The sequence below is a fragment of the Coffea arabica genome, chromosome 4c, assembly GCF_036785885.1.
Source record: "Coffea arabica cultivar ET-39 chromosome 4c, Coffea Arabica ET-39 HiFi, whole genome shotgun sequence".
Lineage (NCBI taxonomy): Eukaryota > Viridiplantae > Streptophyta > Magnoliopsida > Gentianales > Rubiaceae > Coffea > Coffea arabica.
Window position 1 is genome coordinate 36,634,738 of NC_092316.1, and position 23,668 is coordinate 36,658,405.

General features: G+C 38.2%; 1 long non-coding RNA gene across 1 annotated transcript; it reads left to right on the plus strand.

Moving 5' to 3' along the window:
- The first annotated feature begins 1,370 nt into the window (after positions 1-1,370).
- On the plus strand, positions 1,371-4,440 carry LOC140004974 (uncharacterized). Its single transcript, XR_011812795.1, has 2 exons — positions 1,371-1,616; positions 4,225-4,440. It is a non-coding gene; the product is annotated as an uncharacterized lncRNA (long non-coding RNA).
- Positions 4,441-23,668: the final 19,228 nt, after the last annotated feature.

Genomic DNA, 23,668 nt, shown 5'->3' on the forward strand with positions numbered 1-23,668 from the left:
AATTGTTGTTAACTCAACTTAAGTGGAAGCTGTTTAAGAGGAAATGACTAGAAAATCCTACCGAAATTTGGAGTTCTTAGAGGTAGTCGAATATTACCTTGGTTTGATCAGGGACTTCTAAGGATACGAGACTTGGCAAGTTATTTGAGATTTTAAATGTGAGGAAGAATTTGAAGGTGAAAATCGTTTAACCAGTGCACTTGTGTTGGCTTTACCGAGCGGATAAGGTGATTTTGTGATTTATACAGATGGTTCAAAGGATGGTTTAGAATGTATATTAATAATATATGATGAGGTGATTGTATATGCCTTCTGAAAGTTAAAATCTTCCGGAAGAAAGTAATCAACTCATGATTTGGGGTGAGTTGGAAAACGTAAGTCAATGATTGATCTGATAGGCTTAACCATGAAGGGAATGATATTGTTCTAAGTATGAATTTCGAGGACGAAATTCCTTTCAAGAAGGGGAGGATGTGAGGACCCGAAAATGTTCTTATTTTTATAGAATATTACTGAAATATTTAAATGATTATTCACTCATTTTCTTCGAATTATTTATTTCGACCATTTTAAATCCATTTATATGGAATGACGCCTCTTTATAATTTTAAAGCGTTTTGTTGAAAAATTCACTTTTCGAAAATTTGATTAGTCCGGAACGACGGGTGCATGTTTTTCTAGGCTATACTTGAATAGGGAGTGTATTAATATTAAAGAATTAAGAACGATCAATAATAGATTAAGAAAGGTTAATGGAGGAATTAATACTCAATTCACGTGAGGACTCGTAAAATTATTATTGTTAAAACCCCTAATTTTGGCTCAATTAATTATCTATTTGGATTTTTGCCCCGAATATTATTTTCTATCCTTATTAGACCTAAGTACATGGTTTTATAGCTTCGTTATATTTTCAAAGTATCTCGTTTCAAAAAAATTATTTTCTTAGAAATTTGTTTAGTGAAAAAGGGAAAACGTGTCTGAAAACTTTAGCCATTTGGGAGTACAATAAGCTCAAAAATTTGAGAAATATACAATGGTCCTAAAATAGGCAATTTTAGGTTTAAAAACTCAAGTGATAGTTAGTGGTACGATCGTTACAAGAATTTCTCAAAGGTTTCATTTTATCGCGCCTAAATTGGAAATAGGTGTTTTCACGTGCGCGCTTAATTGAGGGACTTTGGACCATTATTTTGGGACAATTAAGAATGAATAATATTTATATGAATATAGGTGCCCTAGAGGTTTAGTGCACTAGTGCAACAAACTTAAGAGAAATCGAGTACAAAACGCGCGCGTAGGTGCACTAGTTGCAATCGATTTTACGTACTTAAAATATTTGACGGCAAGCTTTCTTTATACGCAAAGGAATCAGATCAAAACATTCCTCTTTTCTTCTCATTCTGGCCGAGCTGCAGCTGAGGCAAAACATCTTCAAATTTCACAAACTTCACCTCAAAAATCTTGCTCAAACCTCCATAGATTCACACCAAATTTCACATACACTTAGCTCTACACTTGGACAACACTTTGAGCTGTAAAAGGGAGGAGCTTTCACGGTTTTCTTCAGGCTTCAAAGGGACCGAAAATTCTGTTTAGACAAACCATCAAAGTAGGTAATGATCTAATACCTTAAACTTGTCCTATGGAAGTTAAATTACACTTATGAGCTTGAATTTGCATATAGATTGTGGTTGTTGTTGGAGAAATTGGAAAAGTGGGCTCTATGAATTCCCACTCTTGGGTTGCTACTGATTTTGTTCTTGATGATGTTTATAATGTGGAATTAGTGTTTAAATCAGTGGTTTGTTGATGGAAAAGTGATAGAAACTCACGTTAGGTGCAAAAGGCCAAATCTGACCATTTTACCCCTGCTCTGTTCGGTCACTTTAATGCAGAAATTTGAGGATTTAGTGGCTTGATTGTGTTTTTTATATGTTTTAGTAGTTGTATAAAAATTTTCATTGAAAAATACTGAGTTTTGGTTGGTCAAACGAATTTATTCCCAAAGATAGTAATCTGGAAAACGGTTTCGTCGTAATCCAGACCAGTGTTCGTATTTCGTCCATAACTCCGTACTCCGACGTCGAAATCAAGTGCCGTTAGCGGCATTTGAAACTAGACGTTCCCATCTTTCCAACGGTATATAATGAACATTCTGGTTCATGTGTGTGAACCGCACCACTCATCTGAATTCAGCTGCCCTGTTTCGCCGTTCTGCCGAAATGATTTGATGATACTGTAACTTTAGACTTAATTTCGAGCTAGTTGCATGCTGAAACATAGAACGATTTATTCTGTGAAATTATAGTCCTATGCATGTATTTTCTAACACTATAAACCATGCTCAAATCCGAGTTAAATTGAGTGAGTTATGATCAAAATACGGTGACTGTTTTGTTCTTGAAAGCCTTGGATTTGGACAGATTTGACGTGACATTTGTGGTGGTCTTACTAAATGAATTTCTTGATACTAAACACCTACCAAATGTTCCATGAATGTTTCTTAAACTTTCCTTTCATATATGAACCGTGATTGGAGGATTTTCTTAGCCAAACGATTGGATTTGGGAAGAAAAGGATTAAGGGCAGATTGCCTTGAGAATTTTTCCAAACTTTGGTTGATTGGTTAACCACCTTTCCGAAGGTATTTTTTCACAAAATTTGATAGATAAATACCCTTCATATAGGAGTACCATACTACAAAATTTGGTGTCAATTCAAGTCCGTTTCGACACTTAACAAAAGGTCCAAAGTCGGAACCAAATCTGGAAATTTTGTAACAGTCTTGAATTTTTCCCAACTTTGAGCTGTCATATCTTGGTGCTCGAAACTCCGATTCTCGATCCGTTTGTTCTGCCCTAAACCTTACCTGCATCTCTAATTGAGCTATAAATTTCAAGGGCTGGTTTGCAACGAGTGAATTCTGTCAAATTTCCAAAGTTAGCAAAAAACCAACCCCGGCTCAATCCTGGGTGATCTGGGACAGCAACTTTAAACTCATTTTTGAATACCTTCCATTTAGATTCGTGGAATAGTGTCTTCTAAGAACTTTTAGTAATTTCCAAGAGGTTTCCAACGGTATAAATATTTCCAATTTTAGACTTGTATCGGGTGAGATACGATTTTTCAAAGATCCATATCAAAACTGAAATTTTCCAACTTTCAAGGAAATAGAGATTTCCAAGAACTTTTTATTCTTTCGACATTATGCAAACATTTTAACCTCGATTTCCAAGATAAAAACCCAAATGCTCCTGTACTTTAAGAAACTCTAATTGAACCTCGATTTACGAGTAATTGAGGTTCGATTTCGTGAAATTTCCTTAGATTGTACTAGTGTACAATCTTCCTTGATAATTGGGATATATGAATGATAATACGTTATTATTTGCCCAGGCGCACACGAGGACCTTGAAGAGGATCCTACCGTGCACACTTGAACTTCCAGAAAATATTTCTTCTTGATTTGCTCGGTGAGTGTCAAGTGTATGACTACTTGAACTCTATGGACTTGATTCATGCTTGGCTTACCTGATTACATGCTTAACCTACTTGGTTTTGAAAAATGGAGTCGAGTGTGTACTTTATCGCACTCGTTCTCATTTGAAACAAATGACTCATGCTTAACATGGTTTGCCTGATTTACATGACCTGAAATACATGCTTAGACCTGTCAAATGCTTGAATACATGATATGGTATGCTATGACTGCATACGGCGTTGGAGTGAATCTCCTCGACACTTACATGACACATGGGGGACGCCCAAACTCATCAGCCGACCTTGGAACTCGAGCCGGCATGGGCTTGGTCGGGAACCTCGGTGAGCCATGAGATTCACATGATAAGCTTGATCTATTGGAGAGATCTTGCTTGGCATACTCGTGGAGTATCGCCTCATAAATGTCGTGCGGTCCGAAGCGGTGTATGGTGGATGGATGAGAAGTAAGTGGTGAACTACGGATATGAAATATCAACCCGGTTGACGGAGAGTCATCGCGGGAAGATATACGAATGACATCGGCAAAATGTGGAACTTAGCTCCTGAGAGCTACCGTATCCTTGAATTGTTTCTGGTTACATTTTTGTCGGCGTAATTAATTACTTGCAAGCTATTACTTGAATTGTTATTTGGGTTTGTTATCTGAACTATGTGCCTGCATGTGTGTTCTTGGCCTCACGAGCGTTTTTGCTCACCCTATAGATTTGTTTTCCTTAACAGGTTTGAACCCGGAGGCGTACTGGAGAAACCCTCCTGATGAGCTTTTGTTTAGGATTTCTATTATATTTTGGCTATGCCCTTGGTTTTGGGTGTACTTTTGGAATTGAAATGTAACTTTTGGGGCGTGATGTATATTTGGGGATTATGATGTACTTTGAACACCCGACGTGCGGGCTGGATAATGGATGACTATTGTTAAGTTTGAACGCTTTCGCATTTACTGTATTTAAGTTATTTACGTGTACTGTGAAGATCGTTAATAAGTTTGAATGGAATTACTTGAGTTCTGGCGAGAGCTAGGCAAGTGTCCCGCGGATACCCTTTGGTTCACCTTAGGGAGAAGTGGGGGCGTCACCTAAAATCCCAACCACAAATAAAAGACACTTGTTAAAAATGTAAGTGGTGAAATAATTAAAACCAACTCAAGAAAATGTTTCCATTCAAGTAAAAGAAAATTAAATGCAATGCAAGGGAATTGTTATAATACATGTAGAATGCAATTGATTGGCTTATTATTAGTGGTTTAAATCTTAGGGCAAGGCATGTAGTTTAGGAGAATTGCGTTTTAAAGTGAGGTTTCTCACACATTTATATTTTGGTTTGGTGTGTTTGCCTCCGTTTTGAGATTACTTTTGTACTTGCGGGAACTTGATCATTGATGACAAAATGTATAAATGGAAATTACGTTGTTCATGATGGTGTACTTATTTTTTGAAATTAGCTTCCCTTTGCTTCGGAATCTAATGCATATATTTGATTAGCAAAGATTAGCTCATTTCATGTTTTTATCCCTTGAACATTGTATGATTTGTAACATCCCGAATATTAGGAGGTTGTTTGTGAAGAAAATATTAAAGTGTATTTCTTTGGGTTTGATTTAAAACCTAAATTTGTTTAAAAAGACTAGAAACCCTAATATTGTAGCCAAAAATCCTAGTTTACTTGCGACTAACCGGTTTTCCTAAATCTCTCATATTTTAATTGAAACCCTAATTTTAATTACTGGAATTGGAAAATTCCTCACGTTTTCTTAAAAATTTCTTTTTATTTGAAAATTATCATTTATTAAAGTCCTACTATCCAATTATTCCATGATAAGTGTAAATAAACCTAGAAAATAAGGTTTTACGCTTCGGTTTCAAGTTTGGAGCAAAATTAGGGTTTTCGTGATTTTTCGCCGAATGAATTTTCGGTACTGGCCGAGGATCAATTTGATGATTAAAAGTGACTTTTAAGTGAGAAATAAGATGTGACTAGTAGCAATGATATCAGGTTAGTGAATGGGAAGTAAAAACCCTAGTACGTGAGTTTTTAAGAAAAACGGCGCGAACCGGCGGGTCCCGCGCACTACCGTTTGAACGCACCACTTGACCACCATTTTTCTTACCAAACAAGCTTATTGACTTTTGCACAAAATATCTTCCTAATTTGCAGCTGGTTGACCAAAATTATGAGGCTAGAAATGTAAGAGAAAGAAAGAGAAAAATGAAAGGTAGTGGTGGCGACACTTGTCGCCACCTTAAGGCTTCTTGACCAAGACGTAGTCTTTCCATTTAAACACCAAATTTTGCACCTTTTCTCTTCATTTTCAGCAGCTTGGTCGACCAAAAGGGTGAGAGAAAAGAGAGAACAAGAACAACCATTTTCTTCTTGATCTTAGCTAACCAAGTGAGAAAATCCAATTCTAAACCGATTAAAGTACTAAGTGTGAGTTGGGAAGCTTGAGGAACCAAGAAATATCAAAGGGGGTGAAGGATCACTCTACCAAGCCTTGTCTTTGAGGTAAAAATCTGATCATGACCCTTGATCCTTTAAATTTTGGGTTTAAGATGTTATTTAGCTTAAGTTTTGGCTTGATTTCAAGATGTGCAAGTGGTTGTGATGATTCTTGGAGGTTTTCCCCTTTTTATATGATGAACTAGGGCTTGTGGAAATTCTGCCCAAATTGTTGTATAATGCTTATATGTTGCAATTGAGGTTGTATAAGGTGTTTTGGTAGTGATTGGACCAAGAAATTAAGGAAAGTTGCATTAGAAACTCAAATTTTCAGAATCTGGAATTTTTGCTCAACATTCTGTCCGAATTTGTATCTATATGATAGAGGCCGAATTGGCCTTAGGTCAAAGAATTAAAGTTGTATAGAATGGTGTTTTCTAGGTTCCTGTAAAATTTCAGCTCAATCGGAGCAACGTAGGTCATGAAAAGTCCGAAATACCCTTACTGTTCTAAGTATTTCCTAAGCAGTCCGTGTGATCAGTTAAGTCTAGTTTATCACGTTTTTTGACTAGGATCCCTTCTGATTTAGCTTTTTTCCAAAACATTAAAGTTGTAGTATTTTGAATTGGCTTTAAAATGCATCTAAGAAAACCTAATTCGGACATGTGTACACTGAGTTATGTTCATTACAGTGTTCTGCGTTTAAACAGCCGACGAATTGGTTTCTGGTTTAGTAATTCGAGAATTTGACTAAGTTACATTAGGAACTGGACTAAGTGACCTTCATGAATATTGTAGCTCTGTGTCTTAGTTTCGAAACGGCGTAAGTTTCTTTTTAATCCGATAAGCGTAGCCTCGGATATGTTATTTCCGCATTTGTACGTCAAATCTGTTTTGAACTAAATTGAATTTCTGCACTTGTACTTAATACGATTCTTGTTATTATGATATTGTGAGCCTATGAAACGGCTCTTGACATGAATTGCTGATATGTATAATGTTGGGTTGTGTTTGAGAAAAACAATGAAGCCTAAAAGGCTGGAAAATTAGGTAAACACAAAGGGCATGCTGCCCGAATTTTTACTCGAGGACTAGAAAACTATATTAGCGACTTGAGTGAAGGTTAAGTACTTATTACTTGAACTAGCGAGAACCTTGGCCACTATGTTTCTTGAGTGTTATACGTTAGGACTTGGGCGAACTTGTACCCTTGAGAAATGAAATAATGATTGCTCGAAGTATGTTTTCCTTGTACTTTCAACTCGCAAGACAATTTCAAGTATAAATATTACAAAGTTTTACTGTTTAAAAAGGCGAGCAAGTGTTTCACGACTACTGTCCGAGTGAATTTCAATTTATTGATTCTTATTGAACGAAACGTCTAAGTTTCGAACTCTAGTCATGTTTCAAAGTTCTCAAATTGAGTTTTATCGCAGATTTGGACTCCGAACTCGGAGTATAACCTGAAAGTGACCAGTAAAAGCACTATATCTTTTGGTGAGTGCTTTCAAATACTGAATTGAACTTGATACTTGTACTTGATACGTGCCAATATGATTACATGCCACATGCGTGAATTGTTAGGGCAAGAGTGTACTTTATCGCACTTGCCCTTACATGATATATACTTGTTTATTGTTGCAATTGACTTGACATACTTGTTATGATGCGCGCACTTCCTGGAATTCCAGAAACCCTGTGGCAAGTTACTCTAGTCGAGCCGGCAGGGGCTTGGTCGGTTGGGTAACGAGCCCTGGGTCTCTTGCTTTGTCGAGTGGAGTGATATCTCCTCGACTAATTGGTATACTCGAGTATTACCACCCGTGTTTATTGAGGATTTTGGGCCCAGTAGGGGGTGTGAATGGTGGACGGAGAGTCGTGTAAGTGGTGTTCTACTGGATTGGTTACTTACTTGAAAGTTGACGGAGTGTCAACTACTACGTGATCAAGCTTTTGGTAATGCAATGGGAATTTGGCTCCTGAGAGCCATCCGTATCCTTATACTTTGGAGTGATTATTGTTTATTGGATTATTGTTTCTGTTGAAAAACTTCTACACTCGCTCATTTTAAGATTGCTACTTGACGTGTTATTGCTCACATTTATGAACTCTTCATGCTCGTTACTTTGCTATATCGAAAACTTGTACTTATAAATAATGGTCAATTTGCTATTTGGAACCTCACTGGGCTTTTAGCTCATTCCACTCTATTTGTTTTCCTTTCAGGGGTACGAGCGAGGTGTGAGATATGTAAAGTCTAGCATAGACTAGTTGTTTGATTTTTGACTTGTACTCGCGCTATTCCTCGGATGGAACATGTTGTACTTGGATTGTATTCGTTTTGAACTAGTTTGGTGAATTGAGACTTTGTACCTCGAATTCTATCAATGTAAATTATAAGCTTGAATTGTGAATATTATTTATGGTTCATGGATGTGTGTACATGACTCGATTGAGATAGTGAATGAGTCCTGGCGAGAGCTGGGCAGGCGGTCCGCCGAACCCTTTGGTACGCCTTAGGGAGAGGTGGGGTCGTCACATGATTCCACATGCTTGATCATTTTTCCTTTTTCCTTGAATTGCATGTTTTCTTCTTGTTGATTGCAACATTTTATTTTTTAAGAAGTTGATTTTGTTTTTTTCAGGGTGCAATAATTGAACTCTCCATTCTTTCTCAAATAAGGTTGAAAATTTATCACTTGGCTCTGGATTTGGATTGCGCAAGTTCATATGAGCAGTATTTTCTTTACTCTTTATTTATTTTCCTTTTCTCACATTGAGGACAATGTTAAGTTTAAGTATGGGGGAGGAAATATTTGAACTTGCATTTTAATGCTATGTGATGATATTTTGTAGATTTAAATGCTTAGAAATGTTGGAATTGTGCTTGAAAATTTTACCATGTGGATAATTTGCTTGAAAATGGGTTTGTTGGCAGGGAGTTTCGTCTATTTATAGGGAAAAACTCTGTCAAAATTTTTCTAAAATCTTATCCAATATTTCATTAAGTCCCAAAATTCTTCAAATTTTTGCATTTTCATTCAAAAAGGGTCAAATTGTTCCAACTTTAAATGTCTATTTCTTCCATTTGTTGAAACGTTATATGTATTTTGGAAGGTTTAATTCTTATTTAACTTGGAAATGATTATTATGCAATTAGGATTTTTGCATTTTAGAAAGTATATCCGGTAAAGTGAGAAAAATTATATCTATAATTTTGCATGTTTAATGAGATTTCTCCTCTTTACTTAATTTAGCAAGTAAGTGATTGATATAGTCAATAAAATCTATACTCTTCCTTTGATTATTCTTGTATATTTGTTAAGAGAGAATATCTATTTATTGTCTTTTACTTTTGGAAAAGAAAAAAATAGAAAAAAAATAGAAAAAGAAACAAAAGAAGAATAAGAGTTTTTGGTCTGCTCCAATTATTTTTGTACCAAGTAACCGGGGGTTGGCATCTATAAATGTCGACATTCGTGTAAAAAGGTACTTGAATTAAGAGTATGCATAGCAATTTAAATAAGTGAAATGTTGAATAACTGGGGATTTTCACCTAAAAGTGTTAATTTTCGCGTAAGCATTTTCACTATTTAAGTAAAAAAATCAAGTGTAAATAACTCCCTCTTAGTTGAAAATTTTGAGAAAAAGATGATTATAGGAGGAGGAAGGCTATAAATTGACTATGTGAGTTGCTTATTTGTGGAATTAGGTTAGGGTGAGAGATTAGGTATAACTTGTTAAATTTAGGACATAATTATCTTTCCTTTACTTGATATTATGAGTATTTAGTGTAAATGTGAGAAAAGTGCATATATTGTTTCACCTCTTGAATCATTGTAGTTGATTATGTGTGGATTGCTTGAGGACAAGCAATGATTTAAGTGTAGGGGAGTTTGATAAGTGACTAATTTATGTTTTAATTGTACGACGTTTTATATTATTTTTAGTTACTTTGGTTATATTACTAGATGAAAATGAATCATTTTGGCTTTAATTGATGAAAAATGCTTTTATGTAATTAAATGAGGTTTATCACTTTTTACTTGGATTTTATGCATTTTGACAGTTTTGACATATTTTCGTATTTTAGCTATAACTTGAGCTACAATGATCGGATTGAGATGATTTTTAAATAAATTTGAAGATAAGAGATAGATCTACAACTTTGGTGAAGACATCTGAATTCAGTTTGAAGGTTTTCCAGGTCAAAAAACCAAATTACAGTAGCTAATTTCTATTGGTCGAAGCTAAAACAGGGCAGTGAGTAGTTAAGGGTATTTCGATCATTTCTCAGTCTACACAAATCCAAATGAGGTAATTCTTGATGCATTGGAAAGCTAGCTCAAAGGGCTACAAGTTTTATGTTTTGGTCAAGAGCTAAATCAGCTTTTATCATCAAGAATAGTTTAGTTGAAGTTGACACAAAATCGAGCAGAGCTGGAAATTGAACAAAAGTGCACCAAAATGTCACTGTAGCAATCCGGCCGGAACTTGGCCGGATTTGTGGCCAGATTGTGGTTAGAGAAGGCTGCTCTTTACACGAAAAACTTATTTTCACCTCCAACAAGTCACATGCAATGCCAGACATGTGAGAACTACTTTGCAGCTGTAAAAAGGTGGTGTAGGCCTCATTTTCTTGACTTCTTTCATCTTTATATAGCCAAAACTTGCAAGATTAAAGGGAGAATAGAGAGAGATACGAGAGAAAGCTTGGAGTGAAGAAATATAACTCTTGCATTTTCTGAGTGTTAGGTTAGTTTAGTATAGAGTAAGTGTAGTTCATTTATTCTTGTATATTGGCTAGATTAGGATGAAGATGTAGATGAAGAAGGAGGAGTTGAAACTAAAGTGACATGGGTTATCTTTTCTCCAACTCTTTATCTTTTGTATCAGATTCTTAAATATAGTTCATATGCAAGTTCTGGATTTTGTGTTCAATATGTGTCTTTAAAGTTTATGCCTTGAGTTTGGTTGAACTTTCTTTATTATTTGATTATTTGATTGTTATTATTTCAACAAGTTATTTAGCACTTTGGTCCTTTAAATCATGATTAATCTGGTACCATTAATTGTGATTATCTAAGGTGTTGTTTCTACAATGAAAATAGAGATTTAACACTAGTTCAAGAAGTGCTAAACATAGGGAGTACACTCATGAGAGTAGAGGTGCATCTATGTGGTTTTAGTGATTAATTTTATGTAATTTCATTAAAGAAATGAACTTGTAGCTAATTTCATAACCATGAGAATACGTATGGATTAGTTATGAATATATTTGATTCACTACGAAAATAGGTTTCACATGCTTAAGAAAATTACACTATAACTAGCCTAGATAGTAGTACTCAATGATCCAAAAATGGCAATTATATGAGTAGTTAGGGATACCATAAGCTAAAGAGTTTTCATTTGTTATTTTGCATAAGTTCAGTAGGTTTCATTTTGTTATAATACATTGATAGTCTAAATAATAGAGAAGCTTTAGTAGTACCAGTAATTGCAATCTTCCTTGTGGGATCGACCCTTAATACCCTATACTCGCTCACAATTTGTATACTTGTGATAAATAGCGTTTGGGATATTTAGGAGTTTATTTGTATACCCTACACCCATCATATGGCAGCGGCTGGATTGTGCTTTGAGCAAAACTGCTTGGAGTGCCTTATTTGGGATTACTAAAGTGTCACATTTAATGTGTGGTCACTTTGATCATGCATCTTTGTTGATCAAATGTGGAGTCGTAGAGGCTAGGGGCAAGTCCTTTTGGTATTTGAATGTGTGGGCTTGACATCCTGATTTTCTCAAAGTGGTTAAGGATTCTTGGGATGTCTCGGTTCAAGCTATTGGTATGGAAGGGTTTTTCTGAAAGTTGATGGGTACTAAGGCCAAACTTAGAGAGTGGAATAAGACTATTTACAGGAATATTTCTCAACAAGTGGTGGAGATGGAGCACCAGCTCAAGCAGTGGGAGAAGGAGTATGACACTTTCCGGAATGAGGAATCGAAATTGAGGTTAGGAGAGGCCCGAGTTGCACATACTAGAGCATTGGCTATTGAATGTGATTTTTGGCATCACAAAGCTCCCATAAAATGGATTCAATTGGGTGATGCTAATATGAAATTCTTCAATGCATCGGTAAAGCATCATCAGAATGTAAACTTTATATCTCAAATTCGGGATGATGTTAGAGGCTGGGTGGATGATGCACCTTCTATTCAAGCATTTGTAGTTCAATTTTTCTCACAACTGTTTGGTTCCAACAGGGATGCCCGGACGGCGCCTTAGGTAGATTTTCCTTTGCCTCAATTGGAAGTGTCTGATAATGAAGCTTTTCAGTAGGAGCAGTCTGTGGAGCAAATTAGAGGGGTGGTTTTTTTTTTATGTCAGTTGACAATGCACCAAGTCTTGATAGATTTGGGGCTGGCTTCTACTAGGTGTGTTGGTCAATTATTAGTGATGATTTGGTTCAAGCTATTCATGATTTTTTTAGATGGGGCCAATAGCCTCAGAGTTTCACCAGCATAAGGATTGTCCTCATTCCTAAGGTGGAAGGTACGACTAGTCGGAGGGAATTTAGGCCTATTGGCTTATGTAATGTGAGCTCAAAAATAATTTCTAAGCTTCTCACGAATGGAACCAATTTTCTCTTGCCAAAATTGATATCACCGTGGCAGTCAGGCTTTATCACTGGGAGGAGTATTTGCGACAATATTTTGCTTGCGGAAGAACTTGCGGATCTGAATCGGCGATTGGTGGACTCGAATTTAATTTTGAAACTCGACATGGAAAAAGCTTATGATCGAATTGAGTGGGACTTCCTTATTTTCATGCTGTACCAGTTTGGTTTTCAAGAATGGAGTATTGATATGTTATTTTGGACGTTAGCTAATTCCTGGTTCTCAGTGTTAATTAATGGTGTTCCTTCAGAATTCTTTAAATCATCAAGAGGGGTTTGACAAGGTGATCCACTATCCGCAACGTTATTTTTGCTTATGACAGAATTTATGGGTCGAGATATCTATAATATGTTCTTACAGGATACTAGGAGATTGTTTAGAGGTTTTGGCTGGTTTTTTCCAACCGAATAAGGTGTATTCAGGCCAGCGGATTAATAGTAATAAGAGTTTTTTCGTCATCACTAATCAAGGTACAGATGAGCAATTGTCGCTGGTAACTGCAAAGTTGGGATTTCAATGGAAGGGACTTCCATTTACTTACTTGGGCGCCCCTATTACCCAAGGGAAGGTTACGTGCTTATTATTTGATGGGATCATGTTGGACTTGTGTGGGCCAGCCCATTTGTGGGCCAATCCAAAACACAAGTCACTAAGACTTGAGGGTTTCTCAAGCTTAAATACAAGCAGCAGCTGTGAGGTTCGTAGTGTGCGAGAGAAAAATTGTTAGCCGCTACTCTTTCATTTTGGCGGAGAATGACGAAGAGAGTAAATAGAAGAGAGAGAGAAACAACTTTGAAGCCTCAATTGGAAGGTGATTTGAAGTCCGATTGAAACGAAATTTTACACACGGGATCCTTTTGTCAAGCTCTACTCATTTACCGATTCAGATTTCGAATTTCCTCTTCGTTTGGTAACATTTTTCCAAACCCACTTCTTTGATAGTTGTAGTTTTTGGGAGTGCTTTTATTGTGAGGCCCCAGTCAGTTCGTAAGTTGATATTAGGGTCATTTAATATTCGGTGTGGTGAAATTAAGGTTTTAGGGCTAAGGAGAAACCCTAAGCTTGGCTAAGATTGAAAACCCTAACTTTGCTTATGATAAAACCCTAGTTTATGCGGTATTCTAGTGTGTGTTTTAGCACAAGAAAAAAAATAGGATTCGTTATAGTTTACAGAGGTTTAACAAGTTTGAAAATGGTTAGTAAACTCTGGATTAGCAAACCTCTAGTGTTACAATATTAGAAAGCTTAAATGGAGTTTCATTTATCGCCCGTCTTTTTCCACATTTTCTTTATTAGAAAAATTTCCCAGATAATTTTTATGAGTAAATATAGTTTTTAGATGATTTTTCTAGTATCAGTTAGTTTTTGAGAAATTAAGAACGTATATCGGACGTGGGACCCACTAGTGCGGTAAATTCGGAAAAATTCGGCCAGTTAGGTTAAGTTTTGGATACTGGATTTAATTTACCGGGTGTTATGAGATATTTAAAGGTACCAAGTGGATAGGTGTAAGAGAGACAAAAAAAAAAGTTAGGCAAGCATTAAATATGGTGACAAGTGTCACCAAATGGTTGGATGAACTTTAAGACCACTATTCATTGTCTTACCATTGACCAAATAAATCATAAAAATCACCAAAAATTTCCCATTTTTCTCTAAGACTTGGCCGGCCCTCTCTCTCAAGAAAGGAAGAAAGAAAACTCTCCAAGTTTGCTTCAATCTTGCTTCAATCAACTCACTCAACCTTCCAATCTTGTTTGTGCTCCATAAAACCACTTAAGGGAGTGATAGTGAAGTGTTGTGTGGAGTTATTTGGAAAGCTAAGAGGACCTATTGCTCCCTCTCTCTTGTTTCTAAGGTGAGTTGTGAAGAACCACTTTCCTTCCTCTAATGATACTTAATTTGTGATTAGTGGTAGTATAAGGTGCAATATTATGGATTACATCTTGATTTGTGGTTGAAGTAGTGAAGTTTTCTATTTATTGGTGATTTTTCTGTTTTAATATGAACATGATTGTGTGGCTATCTATGATGATTGGAAATGGTATGTAATGACTCTAGGAGGTGGAAAAAATGATTAATTACAACCAATTTCTGTTTGGAAGAAAAGTACACAAGTTAGGGTTTTTGTGAAGAACATTCTGCCCGGTTTTATAGCTCCTAGTTAGAAGCCAAATTGGCCTTGACTTAAAACATTAAAGTTGTAGGGAATGATATTTTAGAGGTGACTACAAAATTTCAGGTCAATCGGAGTAGTGTAGAATGAGAAAAGTTGAAATTACCCTTGCTGTCCTGGTTTTACCCGAATGTAAGAATTTCGCCTGTAATTGGTTGTTTTGGCTGGAATTACTTTGGAATTGGTTGTTAAGGTCTTATAATGATTTTTAGCCCTATTTCTAAGCTTTCGGATGGCTTTGGAATTTCTGGATTTGGACTTAGAGAGGGTGAGTTATGCTGTTTGCAGCAGAATGCGTTATGTGAATCTGTTTTTCCGGTTCTGGTATAGTATCTTGCATTTTTGACCCTGTTACACTCAAAACTGGACAAAGTTGCCTTCTTCAACATTGTAGCCCCTTAAGTCCTGATTATTCCTGAAAACCTTTAGGTCAAACGGATTAGTGTATACTGAGTTATAGACAAAACACTCAGGCCTATTTTAGACATTAGTTTGTGCTACGTTTTGAAATCAGCCTCTGACCGTGCATTTTTCCGTTTTGATCCCGTACAATCTGGGTATCAACTCCTTCATAAGAAATGTAGATCTTGGTTTTGGCTTTGAAATGGTATACAGTACGTCAAAATCCGAGTTCCGTAGCTCCTGTTATGACCAAAACAAGATCGATCGTCAGAACTGCCTTGAATCTGGACAGTTCTGACGGGTACATTGACACTCAACTTTCGTTCTGTTCTGAGTGGATTCAGGTCTTGGCCAAAACATTAAATTTTTACCTTATGTCTCAGCTTTCTAATGCCTTTGGAATTTCCTGATTTGGATTTGTGAGCTGGGAGTTACGGTCCAGCAAACATACCCTGTCCGTTACTCTAGAGTGCGAATTGCTGGAACGGTTTTCTATACTTTTGACCTATTTGAGTTTAGATCCGGATTGAGGTGTCTTCATGAAAATTGTAACCCTTTATCTTAGCTTCGTAACGGTACCTCATGTACCTTGATCCGACACTCGTAGCCTCAATTAGACTCAAAACAGTTTTGACGGCAAAGCGATTAGGTTACCATTTTCGATTTTCGTATGCCGTTTCCGCACTCGTATGTGCCGATTTTGCCGTTTTGGTTGTTTTAAGTATGTTAGTAGCCGTTTATGATACTATGTGACGTAATCTTCTATTTCAGACGGTGGTGAGTTAGGTGGAGCCGGTGGGGCCTACTAGCTACTCTTTGCGACGCGAATTTTATCCTTTTGTTATCCTTGTTCGTTGAGTAAGTATTCAGGCCGCTCTTACGTGTTAGTTGTTTATGTGTTTCGATATGTATGAAAAGGGTACCTAGGCGAGGGTGTACTTTATCGCACTCGACCTAAACCCTAGTTTGCGCACATATTTGTACATGACATATGTATATGAATAATTTTGGAACTAAACCCCTTGAGCTTGTGGCTCGGGGTGACTTTTGAATAAATTTTGTGAAGTTTATGAGTTTGGGGCCCGATCTCATGACCTAGATGGACTATTTGAGCCGGTTAGGGTTTGGTCGAAGTCAGTCCAACCTGGTTGAGGTCACCAAGTTTGTGAATCCGGTTCACCGATTATGTGGACCAAGTTTGTGACCCGAGCTTGTGAACCAAGCTCAATTTCATTCGCTCGAGCAAGTATGTGAGGTGTCTAGCCAGAGAGGGTGATAAGGTGTATGGTGGGAGTACAAGTGAAGTTCTACGGACCATTAATTGTGGTCGACGGAGTGTCGGCAGAAGATCATACATGGCACATGAATTGGCTTTGGAGTCACTTGTATCCTTATTATGTGATGTTACTTTTCTGCTTTTGCTTTACTCTTACTGTGTAACTGTTGTTACGTGAAATTTATGCTTTCACCCCTATTTACTTACTAAGCATATAGCTTACCCCTTTCCTTTTGTATTCCTTAGCAGGGGCCGACGCGGGGACTTTTGGCACGTACACTAGTATAGTTAGGTTTGATTGTAATAGTTGGACATATAGTACGTTTGTTTTTGTTTTGGTGGTTTGTATAGGACCCTTCTTAGGGTCTATCTTCTGCTGGTTGTGGTTATAGTATATTAGAGTGGTTTGACTCGATACATTTGAAGATGTAAATAGAACTTTTGGTGGTTGTATATATTATAAACAGTTCTCTTTTGGTTTAATATAGTTTTATTAGTTTTGTGTTTCGAGTCCTAGCGCGAGCTAGGCAGGCGTCCCGCCGATACCCTAGGGTTCGCCCTTGGGAGAGGTAGGGGCGTCACAGGTGGTATCAGAGCGCCTAGATTAGAGGACTTGGGCAAGTGGGACATACGCAATAGGCACTAGGCATATGTGACCCTTTTAAGTTGAATGATATATTTTAAGCTGAAATGCCGGTTGACTGACGACTTAATATTTTGTAGGTATGTATCCGGGCAGTTCAAGTGATGCGGGACCCAGTGGCGTGGGACCGAGATTTCCGAGTATGAGAGGCGTAGAGGATCGAGTGCTGCGTAAGCCGGCGATCCGCTATCGGCAGAGACCTGGAGAGCCTTACACTTTATACTCCCCTTTTGGTCAGGTGGCGCACCGACCTTGTGGATGTTGGTACACATACTGTTATCCTGACGAGGTCGTCCTGGCTGTGGACGATGAGCGACGCAGCCTGCTTAGACAGCTACAAGAGGCTAGAGAGGTTGGCCTTGGGCAGGCGATGCGTATTAGGGACTTGGAGCAGGGTCTCCGAGATGAGACGGAGAGGACGGACGCTTTGCACCGTCAGCTTCAGGACACACACCAGCACCTCTTCGCTATGAAGAGGCAGCTGAGGGATAGGGCCTGGAATATGTTTGTCAACTGCGAGCTCCTACTAGATCTAGCCGCAGAGGCACTGCCACAAGCCACCGGTCCAGAGAGGATGGATGAGGTGGACACGTTAGGTTCCGTTGGGAACCTGGGCCCTAGGGGAGACGATTAGGGTCGCTTTTGTACTTTTGTTTAGCTAGTGTATGACTTTTGTTAGAACTAGCATGACTACTCTCTTTTGTTATTTGGTTGGCTGACTAGATTTTGGAGCCAGTGCTCATGTGTACATTGGGTTTTGTACCGACTGGAGGTCGGTAATCTGTAAATCTTTTGGTGTGACTTTGTAAATATATGTATATATTTGAAAAGTATTTTGAACTTATCTTTTGTGTGTCTTCTATGCATACGCTTTACGTCCGTACTTTTGCTCATAGTCTGGATAATAAGTATATGTAATGTTCCGATCTATAGACTTTTGCACTTAAATGGCCTCCGGTACTCGAGGTGGAGGTAGAGGGCGAGCACGAAACCCTGAAAGAGAACAAGGACAAGAGCCAGATCAAGTCGCTACAGCCATCCAGCGGATGGCCGATCTACTAGAGCGAATGACAAATCAATAGGGCCAGGGGAGCAGTATTGGGAATCCTGGACATAATTCGGGAAATAATCCAGGCAATCACGAAGGAGAGGACTGTGCTTTAGAGCGGTTCCAAAAGTTTGCACCTCCTAAGTTTATAGGTGGACCCAATCCTGACCTAGCAGAGGCCTGGATGGACCGTATGTTAGATATATTTGCCGCGCTTAGGTATTCGGAGGAGCGGCAGATATCTTTTGCTGTTTTTCAGTTTGAAGGGGCCGCTCGAGCCTGGTGTAACGTGATTAAAACCAAGTGGGAGCGCGAACAAACCCCCTGGACCTGGATCAACTTTACACGGGAATTTAATGAAAAATATTTACCACCCATTGTGCAAGAAAAACGGGAAGATGATTTTTTCCGCCTGCGTCAAGGGGCATCTAGTGTGGTGGAGTATGATACTCAGTTCACTAAACTCTCTCGCTTTGCCCCAGAGCTGGTACTAACAGAGCAAAAGCGAATTCGTCTCTTTGTCCAAGGCTTGAATGTGGAGATCCAGGAGGCTCTAGCAGCTGCTCAGTTGGACACATTTAGCCAAGCGCTAGAAAAAGCAGAACGGATTGAGACTGCCAGGGGACAGGTTAAAGCCTTCCATGACCGGAAAAGGAGGCAACCCAGCACGAATGACTCAACGGTTGGACAGAGTTCGCGAAACGAGCCACCAGCTAAGACGAGTAAAGGCACAGATGGTCCACGACCTACAAGAACCCTGAATAGGTTTGGGCGAGGTCAGATAATGCAAGAGCCCCAGAGAAGTGCCCAGCGCGGAGGGTCAAGTACGGCCACTAAACCAACCTGTGGTTTCTGTGGGGGCAATCACACCGATAAAAATTGCTGGAAAAATAGTTCGGTACGGAAATGTTTCAAATGTGGTAGCACCGAACATTTGATTGCCCGGTGCCCTAAGATGCAGAAGGAAGGACTCAAACCACCAACAGAAGGGACCACAACGAAATCGTCAAATGCAGGGGAAAATCGACCCAAGGGGCCAGCAAGAGTGTATGCAATGGGTCAACAAGAGGTGACTGACCCTTCGGCGGGTTTCGAAGGTACGCTGTGACGACCCCACCTCCCCCTAAGGCGTACCAAAGGGTTCGGCAGACCGCCTGCCCAGCTCTCGCCAGGACTCACTCCCTATCTCAAACGAGTCATGTACACACATCCATGAACCATAAATAACATTCCCAATTCAAGCTTATAATTTACATTGATAGAAATCGAGGTACAAAGTCTCAATACACCAAACTAGTTCAAAACGAATACAATCCAAGTACAACATGTTCCATCCGAGGAATAGCGCGAGTACAAGTCAAAAATCAAACAACTAGTCTATGCTATACTTTACATAACTCACACCTCGCTCGTACCCCTGAAAGGAAAACAAATGGAGTGGAATGAGCTAAAAGCCCAGTGAGGTTCCAAATAGCAAATTGACCATTATTTATAAGTACAAGTTTTTGATATAGCAAAGTAACGAGCATGAAGAGTTCATAAATGTGAGCAATAACACGTCAAGTAACAATCTTAAAATGAGCGAGTGTAGAAGTTTTTCAAAAGAAACAATAATCCAATAAACAATAATCACCCCAAAGTATAAGGATACGGATGGCTCTCAGGAGACAAATTCCCATTCATCATCAGGAGCTTGATCACGTAGTAGTTGACACTCCGTCAACTTTCAAGTAAGTAACCAATCCAGTAGAACACCACTTACACGACTCTCCGTCCACCATTCACACCCCCTACTGGGCCCAAAATCCTCAATAAACACGGGTGGTAATACTCGAGTATACCGATTAGTCGAGGAGATATCACTCCACTCGACAATACAAGAGACCCAGGGTTCGTTACCCAATCGACCAAGCCCTTACCGGCTCGACTAGAGTAACTCGCCACAGGGTTTCTGGAATTCCAGGAAGTGCGCGCATCATAAACAAGTATATCAAGTCAATTGCAACAATAAACAAGTATATCACGTAAGGGCAAGTGCGATAAAGTACACTCTTGCCCTTACAATTCACGTATATAACATGTAATCAGCTTGGTCACGTATCAAGTTCAAGTATCAAGTTCAATTCGGTATTTGAAAGCACTCACCAAAAGATATAGTGCCTTTACTGGTCACTTTCAGGTTATACTCCGGGTTCGGAGTCCAAATCTGCGATAAAACTCAGTTTGAGAACTTTGAAACATGACTTAGATTCGAAACTTAAACGTTTCGTTCAATAAAATTCAAGAAATTGGAATTCACTTGGATGGTAGTCGTGAAACACTTGCTCACTTTTTAAACGGTAAAACTTTGTAACTTTTATACTTGAAATCGTCATGCGAGTGGAAAATACAAGGAAAACATACTTCGAGCAATCATTATTTCATTTCTCAAGGGTACAAGTTCGGCCAAGTCCTTCCTTATATACCCCGGAACAAAAATACTCAAGTACCCTAGATGGTTCAAGTACTATTCATATCAATTCGACCCAAGTCGCAAGTGTATTTATATAGTCCTCGAGCGTAAATTCGGGCAGCATGCCCTTTGTGTTTACCTAATTTTCCAGCCATTTAGGCTTCATTATTTTTCTCAACCACAACCCAACATCACATATGTCAACAATTCATGTCCAGAGCCGTTCCATAGGCTCACAATATCATAATAACAAGAATCACAACAATGACAAGTGCAGAAATTCAACTTAGCACAAGACAGATTTGACGTACGAATGCGGAAATAACATATCTGAGGCTACGCTTATTGGATTGAGGCGTAACCTATGCCGTTTCGAAGCTAAGATATAGGGCTGCAATGTTCATGAAGGTCACTTAGTCCAGTTCCTAATGTAGCTTAGTCAAATCCTCAAATTACTAAACCAGAAACCAATTCGTCGGCTATATAACCGCATTACCCTGTAATGGTCATATCTCAGAGTACAAAAGTCCGAATCAGGTGTTCTTAGAGGCATTTGAAAGCTAAGTCAGAATACTACAACTTTCATGTTTTTGTAAAAAGCTAAATCAGTACGGATTCTAGTGAAAAAACGTAATAAACTGGACAAACTGAAGAAACGGACTGCTGAGGAAAAACTTAAAACAGTAAGGGTATTTTGGACTTTTCACGACCTACATTGCTCCGATTGAGTTGAAATTTTATAGGCACCTATAAAACAGTATTCTCTACAACTTTCCTTCTTTGACCCAAGGCCAATTCGGCCTCTAACATACAGTTACAAATTCGGACAGAATGTTGGGAAAAATTTCCAGATTCTGGAATTTTTTTGTAATCAATGGAACTTTCTCAATTTTCTTGTTCTAATCACTACCAAAACACCTTATACAACCTTAATTGCAACATACAAGCATCATACAACAAATTGGGCAGAAATTCCTCAAGCCCTAGTTCATCATATAAAAGGGGAAAACTTCCAAATTCACCACACCCACTTGCATAATCATGAAATCAAGCCAAAACTTAAGCTAAAAACACATCTTAAAACAAAATTCAAAGCAACCAAGATCATGTTCAGATGTTGGTACCTCAAAAGCAAGGCTTGGTAGAGTGATCCTTCACCCCCTTTGGTATTTCTTGGTTCCTCAAGCTTCCCAACTCACACTTAGTACTTTAATCGGTTTAGAATTGGATTTGTTACTTGGGTTGAAGCAAATCAAGAAGGAAATTTGTTGCTCTTGCTCTTCTTTTCTCTCTCTCCTTACTCAGCCAAGGTGCAGAAATAATGAAGGAGATTAAGCTAAGTTTGTCTTATAAGAAGGTTGGAAAGATAAGAAGTAATTCTAGCCACAAGTTTGTCTAACACTTGGTTGAATTACAACCACAAAATTTTCTCTTTCTTTCCTTGCATTTTAACCACTAAATTTCGACCAATAGGAGAGCTAAGAGGGGGAAGATATTTTGCTCCATTAATGATAAACTTGTATGGCAAGAAAGTGGTGGTCAAGTGGTGCGTTCAATCGGTAGTGCGCGGGACCCGCTGGTTCGCGCCGTTTTTCTTAAAAACACACGTATTAGGGTTTTTACTTCCCATTCACTAACCTTATATCATTGCTACTAATCACATATTATTTCTCACTTAAAAGTCACTTTTAATCCCCAAAATTAATCCTTACTCTGTACCGAAAATTCATCCGGCGAAAAATCGCGAAAACCCTAATTTGCTCAAATCTTGAAAACGAAGAATAAAACCCTACTTTCCAGGTTCATCTGCACTTATTGTTGAACAATTGGGTAGTAGAGCCTTAATAAATAATAATTTTCAAATAAAAGGAAATTTTTAAGAAAACGTGAGGAATTTACAATTTCAATAATTAACATTAGGATCTCTAGTAAAATATGAGAGATTTAAGAAACCGTTTAGTCACAAGTAAACTAGGGTTTTTTTTTTTTGATTAAAACATTAGGGTTTCTAGTCTTTTAAAACAAAATAAGGTTTTAAATCAAACCCGAAGAAATATACTTTAATATTTTCTTCACAAACAACCTCCTAATATTCGGGATGTTACATACGCTTTGACCAAAGAATTAATTTCGAGGACGAAATTGTCCTAAATGGGGGAGATTGTGAGGCCCCAGTCAGTTCGTAAGTTGATATTAGGGTCATTTAATATTCGGTGTGGTGAAATTAAGGTTTTAGGGCTAAAGAGAAACCCTAAACTCGGCTAAGATTGAAAACCCTAACTTTGCTTTGTCGCGCCCCACTTTTTTTGAAATGGTGTGAAAGTAGTGTGTGGTATATGTATGTGAACGTGTGCGAAAATGAAAATAAAAGGCCGTGGGATTGTGAAATGCGACGATTTGGCCACACAAAGGGTTTTAGATAGAAAGGGAGTCGCCACTTGGTGTAGAGTTAGGGTGTACCAAGTCACCCAAAAGGTGATTTTTCGGAAAAGAAAAGTGAACAAACCCTTTAAAGAATTTTTAGGTCTACGTAACCAAAGAAAAGGGGTCGGGGGTCACATTTGATAAGGGAGAAGGCAAAGGCAAAGCCTAAGGCACTCCCTTACCCTAGCCAAAGCTAGTTGCGTGACTTAACCCCACTTTTCCTAATTCTTCTACCCAAAATATGCGTTGCATGTTGGATGTAACTAATGGATATGAAAAAGATGCAATCCTAAATCTAAAATGTCTCTTATGAGGCTTTTTGGTCCCAACCACATGAATTGTGATGGCCAGTAAGGAAAGCCCTCATAGAGGTCATGAATAATGCAAATGAAGACTCAAGTATGAGTGTAAGTGTGCAAATGTAAGCAAAGTGCATGTGTGCAAATGTAAGAAAAGCGCATATGTGCCAATTGAGAAAATAAAGGTGTTTGTGTGCAAGTGGATGAAAATATAGTATAATGGTAGTAAATGCATATAAGTGCAACTGGGTGCAATTTGTGAGGTAGAAAATAAATAAGTGATAGGGAAAGAAGAGAAATGTGTGAACATGACATGTGGATTGCGAA